This window comes from Gopherus flavomarginatus, chromosome 2 (genome assembly GCF_025201925.1).
Source record: "Gopherus flavomarginatus isolate rGopFla2 chromosome 2, rGopFla2.mat.asm, whole genome shotgun sequence".
In the NCBI taxonomy this organism is placed as follows: domain Eukaryota; kingdom Metazoa; phylum Chordata; order Testudines; family Testudinidae; genus Gopherus; species Gopherus flavomarginatus.
The window spans coordinates 82,336,588-82,356,653 of NC_066618.1; the positions used below are offsets into that span (position 1 = coordinate 82,336,588).

The 20,066-nt window shown below is 42.7% G+C and overlaps 1 protein-coding gene across 4 annotated transcripts in view; it reads left to right on the forward strand.

Moving 5' to 3' along the window:
• Positions 1 to 20,066, forward strand: part of TMEM108 (transmembrane protein 108) — a 342,003-nt gene that overhangs the window by 88,598 nt on the left and 233,339 nt on the right. For 3 of the 4 annotated variants that reach the window (XM_050938024.1, XM_050938023.1, XM_050938025.1), the window contains one exon: positions 10,704 to 10,825. The exons of the other annotated variant lie outside the window; for it this stretch is intronic. The gene's annotated coding sequence lies outside the window, so the exon portion shown is untranslated. The remainder of the gene's footprint in view (positions 1 to 10,703; positions 10,826 to 20,066) is intronic. 4 annotated transcript variants of the gene reach the window in all.

Below are 20,066 nucleotides of genomic sequence, written 5' to 3' on the forward strand. Positions count from 1 at the left end.
TCGATTTTAAGGGGTCTTAAAATCGATTTCTGTACTCCTGCTCAACGAGAGGAGTAACCCTAAAATCGATATTACTATATCGATTTAGGGTTAGTGTGGACGGAAATTGAAGTTATTGGTCCCATTCTTTTACTGAGCTACCCAGAGTGCACCGCTTCGGAAATCGATGGTAGCCTGGGACCATAGACGCACACCACCGAAGTAATGTGCCCTAGTGTGGACGCGTAAAATCGATTTTATAAAACCTGTTTTATAAAATCGATTTTATTAATTTCGATTTTACTCTGTAGTGTGGATGTGGCCGAAATGCAATACTATATGCTAACTGGATCTAAAAGCAGTCTGTTTACTCGACTTTAACACAGAACAGTCAGAATTAAAACCAGGCATGCAAACATTGAGAATGTTTTCTACTATGCTGTTCTCCCCTAGTGAACTATTCTGATCTGCTTTGTTTGAAAAGCTATTTAGTACTATAGCTTCCTATCATAAAGTTATTTTTGATATCATAATTAGCTTATCACCAGTGTAAGTTTAATGCTGGCTGTTCTAATTTTCAGGGATTTTGTACCATACTTGCAATTTGTGAGTGCCAACAATTACTTAGAAATCCATTGGCTATTTTTCAAGGTTGAAAAACTGGGAAAATACCTATAATCCAGTTAAAAAGGATGGAATTTGTAAACTGATGTTCTCTGTATTTGTTCCAGATATAGAATAGGTTGAACATAACATAAGAATATAAGAACGGCCATACTGGGTCAGACCAAAGGTCCATCTAGCCCAATATCTGTCTACCGACAGTGGCCAATGCCAGGTGCCCCAGAGGGAGTGAACCTAACAGGCAATGATCAAGTGATATCTCTCCCGCCATCCATCTCCATCCTCTGACAAACAGAGGCTAGGGACACCATTCCTTACCCATCCTGGCTAATAGCCATTTATGGACTTTACCACCATCGACTTTTACTCTTCTCATAGGTGTGATTTAAAAAAAAAGATAGAACAGGATATATAAACAATGATAACTGTTTGATGCAAAATACCAATATGTCTTGAGCATATTAATAAAGTAAAAATAAAGGGAGCTGCTGGGCAGGGCTGCCGAGAGTGGGTTTGGGCCCCAGTGAAAAAGAATTTGGGGGCCCCCCAGCAAGGGTGGATGGGCTAAACAGAGCTGATGAAGCTGGACCCCAGGCCCCCTTCTGGACCTCTGGGTGCTGGTAATTTGTACTGGCTTCCCCTCCCCTATCTTGTTGGTCTGATTGCAGGGAGCAACCAATTTGGGTCAGGGAGGGCCATATAAAAGGAGCTGCAGAAGTAGAGTCAGGCAGTTGCTGCCTGGAGCTGAAGGAGTGAGAACTGTGCTCTTGGCTGTTTGACTGACTGAAGGAGCAGCAGGACCATGGACAGATCAATTAGCTGGCAGGGACTGAGGAAGCTCCTGGCTGGCTGCTAAGACTGAGCCCAGGAAGACAATGTTTATTTTTATTAATTGGAGATATACCTATCTCTTAGAACTGGAAAGGACCTTGAAAGGTCATTGAGTCCAGCCCCCTGCCTTCACTAGCAGGACTAACTACTGATTTTTTTTTTTTTTTTTTTTGCCCTAGATCCCTAAGGTCTGAACTCACAACCCTGGGTTTAGGAGGCTGATGCTCAAACCACTGAGCTATCCCTCCCCCCTTCCTCTAGTGAGGAAGCCCTGGGGATATAGCCCCATACTGGGGCTGGGACTATTTAAAGACTGAGCCTGGGGATGGGTACAGAGATATCAACAGACGGGTCCTAGAACAGGCCCCTGGTGGACTGTGTACCCCAAAAGGGGTCTGTTTTGTTTCACATACAGACTGTGTGTGATACTTGGCCGGAAGGCTAAGTCACTGAAAACCCACCTGAGAAATCACCAATAGGGGTCACCACAAATAGAGACTGCAGACACACACACACACGACTAGGGGGTGCTTGCAAGAAGGGCATGCCACCCTGTTACAGAGTCAATTTTAAAATGAAACATCAGCAGTGGATGGTGCCTGGCAAATGTGTTGGATCAATTTGCACCTGTGATGCCCTAGCCATGCCCCCTCTTTCTCCATAGTTGCCCAAATTTGAGATTTTGTTGGTGATGAGGATCCCCTAAAAGAAGAGAAGTTGTTAAATGTATGCACTGCAACCTTACTTCCATGCGTACATTCTGCTGGGGCTGTAGGTTACACCAAGTCAGCATAATCTAGGGTGGAATCTAGCCCAGTGCAGATAAATTCACCTCTCAAGACTTGCTTATAGTATAGTTTTTGGTGCTGCTGTAACTTGAGCTAATCAGTCACCAGGTAACTCAAGTTAACTCACGTGACTGTAAATTCTAGTACAGATTCTCAAAAAGGTTTGTTTCTGATAATGGTTCATGGGTTTGTGTACAGTACAGTTCTTTGAATTGATTGTTCCAAGACACAAATATTTGTGGAGTGTCCAGATCAGCATATACAAATGTGTTAGTTTACTGGAGTTAATTGGCAATCAATTATTTTGAGTGGACATACCTCCTCAGAGTTAAGCCAGGTTGAACCACAGCTGAGAAAACATGCGTGTCCTGGAACAAACATTTGTGAGTTGGCTACAGAAGAGTTCACAGTCTTATTAGTTAACTTGAGTTAATTGCGATCAGTTAGCTCAAGGAACAAGACCAAAAAATCTAGTATAGATATACGCTGAACTGTTCCGGTTAATGTACTTTCATTGGTGTAGCTTGAGAAGAATTTGTCCCAAGGCATATAATGGCCACAGTGGGTAGACTAGGAAAATTAACATCAACTTTCTGACTCAAACCCACAAAAGAAAAGAGGTACATAGTGAAGGCTCCCATTTTACCCAGAACTAAAATGGGTATTTACTCTAGGTGGCTATTTCAGACACTTCTGTTCAGGACCAGATTCTACTCTTTGATCTAGTTTCCACCGTGCGCAAAGAAAATTGCTTGTGCCCTTGAACACATGTGCCATGGCTGATTTCCTTGAGCTTATCTGGTGATAAGCACTAAGTTTGAGACTGAAATGTGATCAGTAGTTTGCAGTGCTGTTGATGCAACTCATACAATAAAGGGATAAATCCTACTGTGGCTGGAGGAGGGGAAAAAACTGCCAGGCTTGCCCCCACTGTTAGCCAGGGCAAGATTTCTCATAGTAGATTGAGGCAGTGGACTGTGGAAGCACTTAGACCAGGGGTAGGCAAACTTTTTGGGCCCAGGCCCACATCTGGGTGGGGAAATTGTATAAAGGGCCAAGGCAGGGGGTTGGGGTGCGTGAGGGAGTGTGGGGTGTGGGAGGGGGTGCGGTGTACAGGAAGGGGCTCAGGACAAGGGATTGGGGCAGAGGAGGGGTGCAGGGTGTATGAGGGGGCTCAGGAAAGGGTTGTAGGAGGGGTGTGGACTGTGGGAGGAGGCTCAGGGCAGGCAGTTGTGATGGAGGGTGCAGCGGGGGGCTCAGGGCAGGGAGTTGGGGTGCCAGAGGGGTGTGGGGTGCACAAGAGGGTTCAGAGCAGGGAGTTGGGGTTCAGGAGGGGTGCAAGGTGTAGGCAGGGGGCTCAGGGCAGGGAGTTGGGGAGTGGGGTGCAGGTGGGGTTTGGGCTGTGGCCCAGCACCACTTACCTCAAGCGGCTCCAGGGTGGCAGCAGTGCTCACTGGGGCCAGGACAGGCTCCCTGCATGCCTGCCCTGTCCCCAGCCCCACGCCGCTCCCAGATGTGGCCCCTGGGGGAGGGGGAGGGGAAAGGGGAGGGATCTTCATGTGTTGCCCTTGCCGTGCCTCCAGGTACCTCCTCCAAAGCTCTCATTGGCTGTGGTTCCCCATTCCCGGCCAATGGGAGCTGTGGGGGGCAGTGCCTGGAGGCAACGCACGGAGCCCTCAGCCCCCCCGATGGGGGCCGCAGGGACGTGATGCCAGTGGTGCCGTGGGCCGGATCCAGAGCCCTGAGGGGCTGGATCCAGCCCACAGGCCAAAGTTTGCGCACCCCTGACTTAGACTGTGCTCTTACCGAAAAAGGCAGCTGTTTCTGCTGCTGCTGGATTGTGCTTGCTGCTCACCACAGCATATGTGCTAGCTAGCTGGAGTGCTAGACATGACCGTTTAGCATGTTCATAGCTCTCCATTAGAGATGTTGTGGATGAGGCTGTGCAATTATTGGCCCTCTTTCATACTGCCTTCTTGAGCACTGTGGAGAGATACTGTCTTGCTGGCTTTGTGGAGGAAGAAGTTCCCTGTGCTCTTCGTTTCTTGTGCGCCAGACGGCAGGATTTTATGCACACAGTGCTGCAATGCCTCAGAGAAGTTTTGCCATCTAAAGTTGCTGTGGGAACCTCTCTTCAGATGTATGATCTGAAGGAAGAGACAGATAACATGATGCCACAAGTGGGGAATGCAGCAGGATGTTACTGTACAGAAGCACAGAGTTTGCTGTTAGCAGCTGTGACCATTGGGGCTCCTGTTTCTAAAGAGGACTCAAGACGAATAGTCATATCACTTATTCAGTAGCCTCATCTACCATTTGGTTTAGTCTTTAGTTTACACTGTTTCATCAAGACCTTCCATTCGTACAATGGGAAGTCTGCAAATGAAATCCTTGTCCTTTTGTTCAGGATCAGGTTTCTATTGGCTTAGTCATGTTAGTGAAGTTCTTGTAGAGAGACAGAGAACAGAGACCTATTTAAATGCTCTCCATGAATGTAAGGGCAGAAACACATGCTACCATCAAGAATCACTGGCTGAGCACATTAGGGAAGCTGACGTGTGATTAGTTTTGCCCACCCCACTAGCAGCTGTCACAACACTCTCCAGTAGTCCCTACAACTGATTGAAATAACTAGCCAATTTAAAGTGAAAACTAGGCACACATTGGTAGCATGAGATTTTTCAGAATCTTTTTTTTTCCAGATAGAGAGGCAGCATGGTCCAGTGGATCAAGCACTGGATTGGAAGTCAGCAGATCTGGATTCTGTTCCCATCTTTGCCAATGATCTGCTGGATGACCTGGGTCAAGTCATTTTAATATTTATGCCTCAGTTTCCGCATCTATAAAATGGGAAAAATGATACTGACCTCCCTTTATAAAGCACTTTGAGATTTCCAGATGGAAAGATCTATATAAGAACCAAGTATTATTATTATTATTATGTACAGAAGTCTATTAAAGACTCAGTAGTGACCAACCTGTGTACCTAAAATATTGCTTTCAATAGAAGGTACCATAGGACTGCAATATATTATTCATATTTATCTAGCCTTCGTAATGTAATAGGTCCATCACAAATACAGGTAATATATAGTCACTGCTCCATAGGACTTATTGTCTAAGCTTAGACACAATATGTAACAAGGGGGGGAAGTCACAAACACAGGGGAGGAGGATGGGAGATCAAGAGTTACAGCAGTGAAATGGGGTTACTTTGAGGTTTGATATCAAAACTTTGTAACAGTTTAATCTAAGAATCATGTTTCTAAAACGATTGCTATGGCGAAGTGGGTACCCACGAAAGCTCATGCTCCAAAATGTCTGTTAGTCTATAAGGTGCCACAGGACTCTTTGCTGCTATAATTTGTTTTTTGTGTGCAGTGTGGCCAGTAACTGAACCATAGCCAATACTGAGGTTTCTCATGGTGCCTTCTGTTAGCCTTCTTTCCAAAAAGTGCTAATTACTTACATCTCCCATTAATGTCTGTAGTAGGAATTGTGGTTGCTCATTGCCCTTTAAAAATGAGGCTATGTAAGTATACCTTTCCCTTCCCGCCATAGTGCAGCATTGACTCTGGCAACACACGAGAGACCAGAATATTCCAGAGTTCTATAAACGTCCCAACTCCTTCATTCAAGTGAAGACCCTGAGAAGACAGTTCACTATTCCTTCCTCAAGGAATGCTCAATATGCTTGTACAGTACTGAGACGGTGTGGAGTGTGTCCCTACATGGTTGGGGAAGAGGGGAACAAGAGACTGGGGCAGTACGTGAACTTTAGAAAAGGGGTGGAGAGAGAGAAAAAGGTAGGATTTTCACAAGCCACCTGAGTCCCATTTTCAAAGGTGATTTAGGCACTTTGGAGCCTAAGCCTCCTGGGCTTTCAGTGCACAGCAGGCAAGGAGGAAGGTAGAGACTAGAAGGGAATGGCATAGTTCTGTTGAAGTCAAGCAGGGGAAAGAGTGCTATATCCAGGCAGTGCGTGGTGGCTGTGAGAATGCAGAGCAAGGGGAAGGAGAAAGAAGGAGGAATGAATGCTGGAAATTACCAACCAGCACATTGTTTGAAAGAAGCTGGTTGTATCACACTCAATGTAATGCCATTATTGCGAGTCAACAATGTTGAGTGTCATAGAGGAGTGAGTGTTCTTGTACTAAGGGCAATTATGAAAGGGTTTAATGTAGCCATAGTCTATAGCTTAGTGACATCAGTGTGAATCAAAGAAAGAGGAGAGTTATAACAGGGAGCCCTATGCTGAGGTGGCTATGTGCTATTCTGAAAGCAGAACGCTTGCCCTTTTGCACAATGCTGTGCTAGGACTCAAAACTGACAGCTCTGATATGGTGTAATAATAAGTTTAGCTGTGCAGCTCCTGTCTTGTGACTTGAATGGAGTCATGTGCTCATCAGAGCATCCAATTCCTTTCCACATCACAACAGGCTGGCTGCTGCTGCCGCTGAATCCCAGGGTATAGAGCACTGCTGCTGTCACTTTGCAGTGTTCAGAATAGCAGCCAGATTGAAAAAAACCCCAAACCCTGTGTGTTCCATCTTTAGTACTCTCTATCTATTGAAGCATTACTGGAGCATACCAGGAAGTGCTCTTTCATAAGGCATCACAAAAGCACCTTTCATAAGGCATCTACTTGAACAAAGCAGATACAGTAATATAATGATTTATCCATGCACCCTCTTACTATGCTGGCAAAGGAAGAAATGGGAGAATATATAGTTAAACAGGCCTTACATGATCACTCAAGGGACCACGGTAGGGTTGCCAAATTTCTAATTGCACAAAACCGAACACCCTTGCCTCACCCCTGCCTGAGGCCCCATCCCTTCTCTGAGGCCCCACGCCCACTCACTCCAGCCCCGCTCCTTCTGTCACTCACTGTCCCCGACCCTCACTCACTTTCTCTTGGCTGGGCAGGGGGTTGGGGTGCAGGAAGGGGGAAGGCTCCAGCTGGGGATGCAGGCTCTGTGGTGGGGCCAGAAATGAGGGGTTCAGGATGTGGGAGGGGGCTCTGGGCTAGGGTAGGGGGTTGGGGTGTGGGAGGGATGCAGGCTCCGGCTTGGGATGCAGGCTCTGGGGTGGGGCCAGAGATGAGGGGTTTTGGGTGCAGGACAGAGCTTTGGGCTGGGGCCGAGGGGTTTGCAGTGCAGTACGGGGCTCAGGGCTGGGGTGGGGGGTTGGAGTGCGGGAGGGGGCATGGGCTCCAGGCGGGGGCTCAGGGCTGAGATGAGGGGTTGGGGTGCAGGAGGGGGTGCGGGCTCTGGGAGGGAGTTTGGGTGCAGGAGGGGGTTCCAACCTGGGTTAGGGGGTTGGGGTGCAGGTTCTGGGAGGGAGTCAGGAGGAGGGAGGGTTCTGACCTGGGGCAGGGAGTTCAGGGTGTGTGGCCTGGGAAGGAGTTAGGGTGAGGAAGGGGGTTCCGACCTGGGATAGGTGTTGGGGTGCAGGTGGTAGTGCGAGGTCTGGGAAGGAGTGAGAGTGAGGAAGGGGGTTCACCTGGGGCAGGAGGTTTGGGGTGTGGGCTTCAGATGGGCGACGCTTACTTCGGGCAGCTCCTGGTTGGTGGCGCAGCACGGCAAAGGCAGGCTCCCTGCCTGCCCTTGCTCCGCACTGCTCCCCAAAGCGGCCAACATGTCCGGCCCCTAGGTAGATTCACAGTCAGGCCTCTCTGTGCGGCGTGCACTACCTGCACCCACATGTGCTACCCCTGCAGCTCCCATTGGATGTGGTTCCTGGCCAATGGGAGCTATGGAGCCAGCACTAGGGGCAGGGGCAGCACACAGAGCTTTCCTGATCACCCCTGTGCCTAGGGGCTGCAGGGACATGCCGGCCATTTCCGGGGAGCTGTGCATAGCCAGGGAAGGCAGGGATCTTGCCTTAGCCCTGCTGCATCGCCAACCGGACTTTTAACGAGCTGGTCAGCAGTGCTGACCAGAGCCACCAGGGTCCCTTTTTGACCAGGTGTTCCGGTCAAAAACTAGATACCTGGCAATTCTAGGCCACTGACATTCAGTTACAAATGGATATGGTCCACTAGCAGCCATGCAACAGAGCTACGTTCAGTACCTTGGGGGATAGTGTAATGATCAGTGCATACAGCACCTCCACTAATATATGGAGCTGTATCTTGATCTTAGTGTTAAGTTGTCTTGTTTTAATATGTTGTTGTTGGCTTGATTTTGGGAGTGGGGAATACCTAAGAGGAAGTTAAGCCCTGCCTGTGTATGTGCTGGAATTGTTACTTACAGTGTCCCAACAGAGCCTTTGATTTCTATAATGGAGTACAGTATTACAATACACTGTGATGGTTTAAACGTGGAAGGTTGCATAATAAGGACAGTCTGTTGTACAGGCTTCACTGGACTGTATATATACACACATACAGATGTTTAAATTTACTACAATTTTAAAATATCCAGTCAGTTTCTGGAGCCTCCATAATCAAAATAATTCATTATATAGCTATTCCTTCTTAAAACCTTTGGGCCAGATCTTCAGCTGCTGTATTTTGGGGTGGGGCCACCCAAATTGGAAGAGCTGTATCATTTGACACCAACTATGGATATGGTCCATGGTTTTTTGTGGCCTTTGCTTTAACATTTTGGAAAGTCACCAAGAATATAGGGAAAGATTTTGCTCAGCCTATAAAATTCAGATTCAAAGACATCAAAGGTGTGATCAGTGTATGCTGGATTAAACTGTTAAAACAAAGGTCTATACTGTCTTCATCATGTGTAGGTCAAGATTAGTGAGCTATAGAATGTACATAGTAAAACCAGTCATTACAAAAAAAAAAAATTCCCTGACTTTCCCAGGTGAGGATTCTAAGAGGTAGTACTAATCTACGTATAAGTGGAGTTATGAGCATTTGGGATCCATTTTTAAAGCTAGTAAGGCTCTATGGCCTGATTCCAATCTCTGTCACACCTGACACTGAAACCAGTGGGGAAGCTACTCCAGATTTACACCTGTGTATGTTATTTCATTCATATATTTTCTTCCTTTAGCCTTAGTTGGGGCAGTTAGTTCAATGTATGTTCTCTAAGCAGCCGCTGCACGAGACTGAAGATATTTTGTTAGTTATTCCCATGACACTTCTGGACTTTATATCATATGAGCTATAGAAAGTCTTAATACCCATGCTCACATTGCTAAGTGAGGCAAACTCGCTTGAAATAATACAGTATTCTGCAGCAGTGTTCAAACATGGTAGGAACACCCATGTTCGAGGGATACAATATAATGCTGTCGTATTTTGTTTATAAGGGCAGATTCAAGGGATCTCCTATGTTATTTCCCTCTAGGTTCATCTCAGTATTTGAACTGAGTCTGTGCCTCATCAGAGTAATTAATCTTACTGAGCCATCAAGAAAACACACAATTCCAGATGGCTTTTCACAAATTCTTCAGTATCTTCACTCTTCGTCCATTCCTCTCTTTGTTCTCCACTGCAGGCTACATCACATCTATTGCCACTGATACAGTTGCACACATTCATCTAGTGTCCTGTAGTAATGATCATTTTGAAATGTTAACCTCCGCTATGTAAAGTAGTGGCAGTGGTGTAGAATAGTAGGTTTCTTTTGTTATTCCCAGCCACCAGTGGATTTCTTCACATAGTGGAGGAACCTCACTGTGGTTCCTTTAACTGTTGCATAGAACAAGTTCTGATATGGATTTCCTTCATTTCTACCACCCTCTTGTTCCCACCCTGCTTTTGACATGGCACACACACTGAATATTATCCAAACACACCCTGTCCTGCGGTTTTCCTTTATTGTTATTTTAAATAACAAACATATCTGAACCTGAACTTCCTTCTTGAGTTTGCCTGTTCCTAGGGTGTCTCCCTGTAGGACCCACTGCACTGCCCCATGAGCATTCCCTCTGCCTTAGAGAGCCTCTCAACCTGTTTATACTCCCTGAGTTTCAAATGAGTCTCATCTGGTCTAATTCCTGAGATGAATCAGCAGAATATTTCTGTTTCTCTCTGCAAAGTCCTAGAATCTGCCTCTATCCTACCAACATCCAGTTTAAAAAAAAACGGATTACCACAATTGACATTTAAATTAAATATTCTGAATTAAAAATAATTCACTCCTTTCTATCAGGATAAACCTTTAACACAGGTGTTCACAGAGAACTCAACAATTAAAAGTTTCTTATGTATGAATTCAAGTAAGACAAGACCATGTTCTTAAATATGACATTCATTAATTGAATGTGAGGTTCTGTAAAGACGTTAAAGAAAATCCCTTAGAATTACCTTTGTACTCTTCCATCGGCCTATTTATCTTCCAAAAAATCAATGACCTACAGAAACATTGCTGCGTGTAGGTCATGGGACTAAAAGCACTTCTGAGGAATAGGAGCCACATGGCACAGTGCCATGTGCATTTAAATTGAATGCCTTGCAGAATGAGATATGGATAAGCATCTTGGCATAATACACTCACTTCTGTAAATTTACAGTTTGCACCAGCCAGCAATGCAAAAAGCAAAAAGAAGCAGAATCTACAGTTGAACAGAGAACAGACTCAATGGGCTATGAGAATATAGATGCGTTGGAAGGCGTCTACACATCCCACTCTAAGGTAAGACAATTTTCTGCCATTGCTGCTTCTGCTTATTACAGACCATCCAGTGTCCAGTGCAGTGGTTCAGTCCTAGTAATTTGTGGCATATGATGAACTTGTAACTAGGCTAAATACAGATGAAAAAGGCCTGAGTTTTTAGAGGTCAGTGGCAGATGCAAACGTTCAGATTCTCTGAAATTTAGGCTCTTACTATATGAAAGTGAAGTGCCTGCTAAAAAAAGTCAATGTGTTTCTGTAAATATTCCCCAGCTGTGTACGTCTCCTTTATTTTTAGATACTTCATCTGCTAATAAGAGGTCCTTTCCCAGCTGAGACTTTTTTTTTTTGAGACTATCTCAAAGCCTCCTGATGTGGATCCAATATCTTTGAAACCCTCATTGCAGGATATCTTTCAAACAGGAGAGAATCATATCTCTAAACTGTCTCTTGTAACAGACCCAAATATACCTCACCCCCAAAAAACCATGGAGTGATATTTCAATTTTATAATTGTACATGACTGACACAGGAAATCATAAACCCTGGAAGTGTTTATAAATAGATGGCAAAGACAGTGAGTTTCTTATATTTTTGCTTTGAGCCACTAACACTTTGTCCTTTATTTTGGATCATTTCCTGCCTTACAACACTGGATCCCTCATTTGGTTGTTTGCATTAAAGGTATGGTAAGGTGGAGAGTTTTTTCAGTAGTGTCTTAATTTCTTGGTTCTTCTGGGTTTTACAAAGACAGATAACATCACTGTGGCATAGTTGTTGAGGGTAAGTGTAATTCTTGGCACTCTTTTAAACATTTTTACCATTTGGTTTCAGACTGACAAATGTGTGAAATTGCCCAGAAGTTATTTAGGGAGCATAAGAACAGACTGCCTGCTGGTTGATGGACACCACAAGCATTCACATGTGAACTAAAACCTGGACAGCTGCTGCTAAATCAGTTCAGGGATTCATCACCCTGACTGATAAAGACGTGATTTTAAAGGAAAGCTTTTAGAGAGATAGATTAAGGAATCTCAAATAGTGCAGCTCCAATTTAGAGATACTCAAAATTGGTAAAACTCCCACAAAATGTTTTGAAGGTTTGGACAATCTAGTTTCTCTGCAGAATATAATGAAATCTCTATTTTCTACATTGAAACGACTGTTCATATTTCACATCTCTATTTTCAAATTTCAAAGTCATCTTTCAATTGAATGAGCTCATTTTGCTGGAAAATGAGCCAATTTTTAAGTGGAAATTCACAAAATTTACTCAATTTTTCATTGAGAGGTCCCTTTTTTAGTTCATAATAAAGTAAAAAAAGTCTGATTTTGACTGCTGTTTTGCTTTTCTCTGCAAATATTTTGCTCCTCTCTTGCTCCATTGTGTTATAGTGAATCAGATGTGACTTATACGACATATGTAATGCAAAATGAAAAAAAAACCCTGCACATTGAATAATTTATTACCTTTTGCAACCATAAAATAAAGAGGGTAATTCACAAGTCAGAACTACACCAAGTTGTTATTAAAACCCTTGATGATGCTTTTGCATATTTGATGACCTGTACACTTTCCCCATCCCTTTTGGAACTCTAGATCCAAAAAGCTGAGTAATGTCACCTTAGGGTTCTGCCAGTCAGATATTTGTAAGTGGGATACTTTAATTACCAAGTAAGGAATTACTACCAGAAAGGCCAAACAAAGAACAGACATTTTATTTTAATCTTTTGGAAACTGTAGGCATAAGGCCAATTTGAAATGTAGACTCCTAATTTGCACCTACAAAATACCTATATGTATGGGCAGACAGGCACTTTACGTGCACAAATGGGGACTTTTGCATTTTACCGATTTTCATGCACATCTATCTATTATACATGCACAATTACCTGTTACCTATTATAGGCATAACTTGAGCATGTGTGATTGTCAATTTGAACTATATTCTATGTACTGTACAATTTGTAAAGTATTCATTTACTGCTACAGCAAAGCTAGAAAATGCTAGAGTTCTAAGGTTAAATATGATATTCTTATGGAAGTGGAAGCAACTTGTCTCTCAAAAATAGGTGTGCATTCTTTAGAAGTAAAGAAAAAAAACTCTATTTAAGCCGTGTCTATAATGGTGTTTGTAATACTCTCAGCACATACATTTCTGCTTAGAATCTAAGCAGTTCAGAGGAAGCTGATCCAAAGAAGAATCTTGTTTTCTGCATTTTCTGAAACCTTGGTGTTTGAAGCTGTGTAGGGACTGGTCAGAGAGTGCACTACAAACCATGTAATTTCTCCTGGCATATGCCTTGCACAGTAAGTACTCAGGGCAAATGTCACTGCATTTTTAGTATATGACATAAGTCAGAACATTTTCTCCATAATGCTTCCTACTTAATCTGAAGCAGCCAAACTGTCTTTTAGCCCTTTTGCTCCCTTATCCCCAGCAATAAGCTTTTGCAGTATGTTTCCCAGAGCTGCTTGAAGCCAAAAGATGAGATAGCAACTAGCAATACAAGTTTTTCCCACTGCTACACAAGAACATGTTAGAAGAAGAGTCATTAATTCTTCATGAGGCAAATCATGAAATAGCTTCAGAAGCTAACCCTCCCAAGGCAGATATTATGGTACAGAAGTAACAACACGAAGTCAACCAATGGTGTGGAATGCTAGCACTTACCACCATTTAACTGCTACCGGTATTAGACATGTTGGTCACAACATATTATGTTCAAATCGGAACAAACAAAAAGTGGTGCAGCTAGAGATCAGAGTCTTCACAATTAAAAAGAACACTGGTGTGGTTGTGATTTCTGATGTAAAAGACCTGTGGGTTGCCTTTACTTGGAATTGCTCTGTCACAAATAACTTTGTTTTTAATGTGGGTCTCCAAGAGGAATTGGGATTTTCTCCTGAAGAGTAATGCACAGTTGGTTGTTGCCATATAGAAAGACAACATCTACCCAAATAGTATCTGAGATGCTGCAGATCTTTTCTGTCCTAGGAATAATGAAATACAGTAGTGCTTTCCCCACCATTCTGCAGTGATTGTAAATGCTGAAGTCAGAAGAGGTACAGTAATTTACACCAGCTGAGGATCTGGCCCTGAGTTTTTCATGGCAACCACTGTATTGGTATTCCATCTATGTAACAATATACATTTGAGCAAACATGGAACCCATTCGTACAGTGTTTGAGAAAAGTCTCATAGGTATAGTTAAATGCATTCAGATGTGCTGGAAGGATCCACCACACAAGCAGAGGAGGCCTAGTGACATAATGATGCCTCATATGAGGGATAGAATTAATGAAGGGATTCATCCAAAAAGGCTATGGAGGAACCAGATGCCTGGTGCATAGTATAGAGTCTGTCCCCTCCAGTTTCCTGCCAAGTACACTGCAGAAATAGATAGGTTTCCTAGCTTTTATCTTTGGTACTTATATGGCTCTCATTACCACCATTTCTGAGCACCTCACAGTCTTTAATGAGTCATGATCAAGAGGACAATTTCGCAACTCCCTCTTGTGAGGTAGGGAAGTAGTGTTATCCGTGCTTCACAGATGGGCAATGAGACTTGCACAGGGTCATGCAAGATGTCTGTAGCAGAGCAGAAATCTGAACCCCAGTCTCCCAAGTGCCAGGCTAATACCTTAACAATTTGATCATCCTTCCTCTGTTTATCATAAAATCGTAGGGACATTGAGAGGTCCTCTACTCCAGTACCCTGCACTCATGGTAGGTCTAAGTATTATCTAGACCATCACTAATGGGTATTTGTCTAACCTGCTCTTAAAAATCTCCAATGATTGGGATTCCACAACCTTCCTAAGCAATTTATTCCAGTGTTTAACAACCTTGACAGTTAGGAAGTTTTGCCTAATGTCCAACCTAAACTGCCCTTGCTGCAATTTAATCCCATTGTTTCTTGTCCTATCCTCAGAGGCTAAGGAGAACAATTTTTCCCCTTTCTCCTTGTAACAACCTTTTTTGTACTTGAAAACTGTTATCATGTTCCCCCCAGTCTTCTCTTCTCCAGACTAAACAAACACAATTTTTTTCAGTCTCCCCTCATAGGTCATGTGTTCTAGATCTTTAATCATTTTTGTTGCTCTTCTCTGGACTTTCTCCAATTTTGTTGCTCTTCTCTGGACTTTCTCCACCTCTTTCCTGAAATGTGGCACCCAGAACTGGACACAATACTCCAGGTGAGACCTAATCAGCGCAGAGTAGAGTGGAAGAATTACTTCTCATGTCTTGCTTGCAACACTCCTGCTAATACATCCCAGAATGATATTTGTTATTTTGCAACAGTGTTACACTGTTGACTTATATTTAGCTTGTGATCCACTAGGACCCTCAGATCTCTTTGTACAGTACTCCTTTCTGGGAAGTTATTTCCCATTTTGTGTGTGTGCAGCTGATTGTTCCTTCCTAAACAGAGTACTTTGCAATTGTCCTTAACGTTATGGAGTTATCCCATTAAGAACCTGTTTTTTATGTGGGAGCTTAAAGTCCAGAACAACACTGTAGCTGAGAATATCCACAGTTACATTAGACAAGCTCATTTTTTATTTCATCTGAGGATTTAAACCCTCATATTTTAGGCTATAAGCTAACCACTAACAAACAGGAATTAGGAAGGAACTTCCCATATGGAGTGAGAATTCCTTAATTGGTAAAATGTATATGAACATTAATTAACTTTAAAGATGGCATTAGTCAGTACGGGTTCTTTTTCATTTTTATTTGTTTTAAGGAAGAAATTCTCTTTTTTTGCAGTACTCTGCATGACAGTGCCTAATGTGCTTCTGTAATAATACTATTTTAAAACATATTCCTATATGATTTCAGAAAATAGTGTATTCAGTCCTTAGTTTGTATCAGAATGAGAATGATAGTACCAGTCTTGAATATTGAATTAATACCATTATGGTAAGGAGTTGATCTACTGAAGAATGGACTAGCCATACAATCAGGGCCAGCTCTAGGTTTTTTGCTGCCCCAAGCAAAAAAAAAAACCTCCGGGAGTGCAACTGCCAAAGCAAAAAAATAAACCAAACCAAAAACAAAAAATAAACCTCCGAAAGGCGCAACTGCCGAAGTGTCTAGAATGCCGCCCTCAAATTGTGCTGCCCCCAAGCACGTGCTTGGTTTGCTGGTGCCTAGAACTGGCCCTGAATACAATAGTTTGATTCAATTAAATTTAGGATCAATCCATTCAATTTTCATCCATAAATTTCTTGATCATATATAAATCAAATCATTTTATTCCAAGTAGTTGCCATTTGGGAGGAGGAAATGGAAATAGATGTGCTGCAAGTGGGATAGGGTAGTATATCGTTACCCCAATATAACGCCATCCGATATAACACGAATTTGAATATAACGCAGTAAAGCAGTGCTCCAGGGGGCGGGGCTGTGCACTCCGGTGGATCAAAGCAAGTTCAATATAACACAGTTTGACCTACAAAGCGGTAAGATTTTTTGGCTCCCAAGGACAGCGTTATATCGAGGTTGAGCTGTAGTTCAGCAGTGATTGCCAGTTTCAGAGAAAGTTCATCTCATTACAAAGGAAAGGTCAGAATGAATTTTTCAACTCTGCTAGTCTGTCTGCACAGGTAAGCTGTAGCTGAAACAGAATCATCATGTCATATTCCTTTCCCTATAGATGAAGAGCCTCCTAAAGGGATTCTGTCAGTGTAAATCACGTTGTAAGCAAATGTCTTTACTAATTACATCTTAGATTGCTAAAAATGAATTTAAAAAATCACATTTGTCATTATTTCTGCTTTCTTAACTATTTGTTTTTTATTCTGTTAATATTCTTTCGCCCTTTCTTTTATACACATTCAAAAGGATGCTGACAGCTTAGATTTGGCTGCAAATATAAATTATGTAAAAACAAGATTTTATAAAAAGCCTAAGGCTTATCAAAATATTTCCCCATTTTAAAAAAACAAGTAAACACTTTCATTCAGTGCTCAAAAACCAAACAGTGCAGTACTAAGAACCCCAAAGGGAGACTAATGATAAACTAAAGTGCAACAAACGTCATTGATTTTCATTGTCTAAGCTGAGAGAAATACAAGAGGTATAATATTTAAAATACTATCTTTTGTTAATCACAGAAGCATGTTATGCTCAGTTTGAATAGTGAAAATCAGCATCATCTGATGCACTTTAGTTTACTCAGTCTCACTTTGGGGTTTTTAGTGCTAGAGAGAAGTCACTGAACACAGAGTAAAAGTCTTTGCTTGTTTTAAAGAAAAGTGGAGACAGATTTTGATTGGCCTTAGGTTTTATAAAAGCTTGTTTTAATGCAGTTTCGTTTAGGTGCCAAGTTTAAGCTCCCAGCATCCCTTCAAATTCATATAAAAGAAAGGGGAATAGAATAAATTAAATATAAATTTATCAGAAAAAGCAACATAGTATTTCCATCTACAGATATTCAAAAATCATGCGCCAAGCCTCACAGAAATATGAAAGAAGAAGATATTGGATTCTTTTTACTGCTTTCTGCTTTATTAGCTTCTAGATCACACTTAGGTCATATTTGCAAGTTTTTCTTCACTGCCATGTGGACTAGAACCTTACTTCTGTTCTGACTTCAATCTGTAAACAATTCTGGCTATACATAGTCAGTCTGCCCCATTTTCACTGCCTGTCAATCATAAGAGTGGGGAAAAATGGGGTGGTGCAATATGGGGATGTAAATTACAGAAAGTTTTAGTGTTTTGCAGTCTAACTGTCCAGTATAGACCTCGCTGAAGTGAACCAAAAGTTTGCTTATTTGACATGGGACTACATTAACATGAACTAGGTACCTTTTAGTTTGCACCAGCATCTACATGGGGCAGTTACAGCAAACACATCAGAGAACTCTACAATTCACATTCCAATAATCTGGACTGTGATGTCATATAGACAAGCCTAAAATCCATGATGGATTTATTATAATATGGAGAATACAAAAAATAAAATTAAAAAAGCCTCCTTAGATTGGCATGAGTTTATTTTGATGGAATGTTTCACCATATGACGTACATTAAAAATAAACATGCGCTTCATGGCTGGTGGTTTTGAACATCATATTGAACAGTGTGTTTGCCTTTTTCATGGTAATACTTGATTCCAACTCAACTCCTTCCCCTGCTAACAGCAGTGACAGCAGAATCTTTTCTTTTTCTCTGTCCTTTTCCAACTAAATGCTTCCGCTAAAGCTCTACCCAGTCCTCCTTGCCTGATTTCTCTCCCCCTTTCCCTCCCATGCATGAAACACGAGTATTATACTAATCCAAGGGTAGGCAACCTATGGCACGGGTGCCAAAGGCAGCACATGAGCTGATTTTCAGTGGCATTCACAGTGCCTGGGTCCTGGCCACTGGTCTGGGGGACTCTGCATTTTAAATGAAGCTTCTTAAACATTTTAAAAACCTTATTTACTTTACATACAACAATAGTTTAGTTATATATTATAGACTTGTAGAAAGAGACCTTCTAAGAACATTAAAATGTATTACTGGCACGCGAAACCTTAAATTAGAGTGAATGAATGAAGACTCGGCACACCACTTCTGAAAGGTTGCTGACCCCTGTACTAATCTGTTTCACTAATGGGATATTCTTTCCATCTCTAGACTTTCCAATATTATGCCTCTGCTGAGGTTCTTGGGATGCATACATTTCCTTCTAGTTTCCTTTTAGTGATGTGTTTACTATTGCCAGATTCATTTAATTATTTTCTCTATGTCCTTTATTTGAGTTTTTTTATATTTCCTTTGCTTTTGTTCCTTATCCCATACATTCCACCATCTCCCTCATCATGCTTCTCTTAGGAGCGGCAAATTTCTGATCTGTTTTCTTGATTATCTCAGAATTCTATTGCTGATGTTTTGTGCTGGTTCCTAGATCTTCCTTTGTGGGTTGGACTAGAGGAATATTCTTTCACATGATTCATTTTGCCTTTTAGTGTGGCTGAAATATAGTGACCTCAGTTCAGTTAACTAAGGCCTGGTCTACACTATGGGGTTAGGTCCACTTTAGCCACCTTAGGTCGATTTAAAAATGAATGCGTCCACACAACCAATCCCGTTCCGTCGACCTAAAGGGCTCTTAAAATCAACTTCTGTACTCCTCTCCGGTGAGGGGAGTAGCGCTAAAATCGACTTTGCTGTGTTGAATTTGGGATAGTGAGGATGCAAATCGATGGTATTGTCCTCCAGGAGCTATCCCAGAGTCCTCCATTGTGACTATTCTGGACAGCACTTTGAATTTCAATGCACTAGGCAGGTATACAGGAAAAGCTCCAGGAACTTTTAAATATCATTTCCTGTTTGGTCAGCATGGCAAACTCAGCAGCACAGTTGACGATGCAGTCCCCCCAGAATCGTAGAGCATAGAATGTTTCTACGCTCCCCCTAACATCTCTGTCCATGATGTTATCGCAGATTAGAAGGTGAAAAAAATGCACTCGCAATGACATGTTTTCCGAGCTCATGCAGTCCTCCTGCATTGATAGGGCACAGCTTAATGCATGGAGGCATTCAGTGGCAGAGGCCAGGAAAGGACATGATGAAGCTGCAGGAAAGCCAACAAGAGCACAGACCCCTGCTGCATCCACTGTATAACCGCCTACTCTCATTCCCATGTTCCTTAGCCTCCTCACCCAGACATCCAAGAATGCCGGGGGAGGGGGACCTCTGGGCACCCAGCCACTCCACTCCAGAGAATGGCCCAAGCAACAGAAAGCTGTCATTTAAACAATTTGATTTTTAGTGTGGCTACAATAAGCAATGTGGCCTTGTCCTTCCCTCCTCCCCGAACCCACCCGGGCTATCTTGTCCATTATCTCTTTCTTTTTAATTAATAAAGAAAGAATGCATGGTTTCAAAATAATAGTTACTTTATTTCGAAGGGAGGAGGGTGGTTGGCTTACAGGGAATTAAAATCAACAAAGGGGGTGGGTTTGCATAAAGGAGAAACACACACAATTGTCACACCGAAGCCTGGCCAGTCATGAAACTCATTTTCAAAGCCTCTCTGATGCGCAGCGCGCCTTGCTGTGCTCTTCTAATCGCCCTGGCGTCTGGCACAAAACGATTGTCTGCCATTGCTTTCACAGAGGGAGAGGCGACTGACAAAATATACCCCAAACACTGGCAACAATGTTTTTTGTCCTATCAGGCATTAGGAGCTTAACCCAGAATTCCAATGGGTGGTGGAGACTGCGAAAACTGTGGGATAGCTACCCACAGTGCACTGCTCCA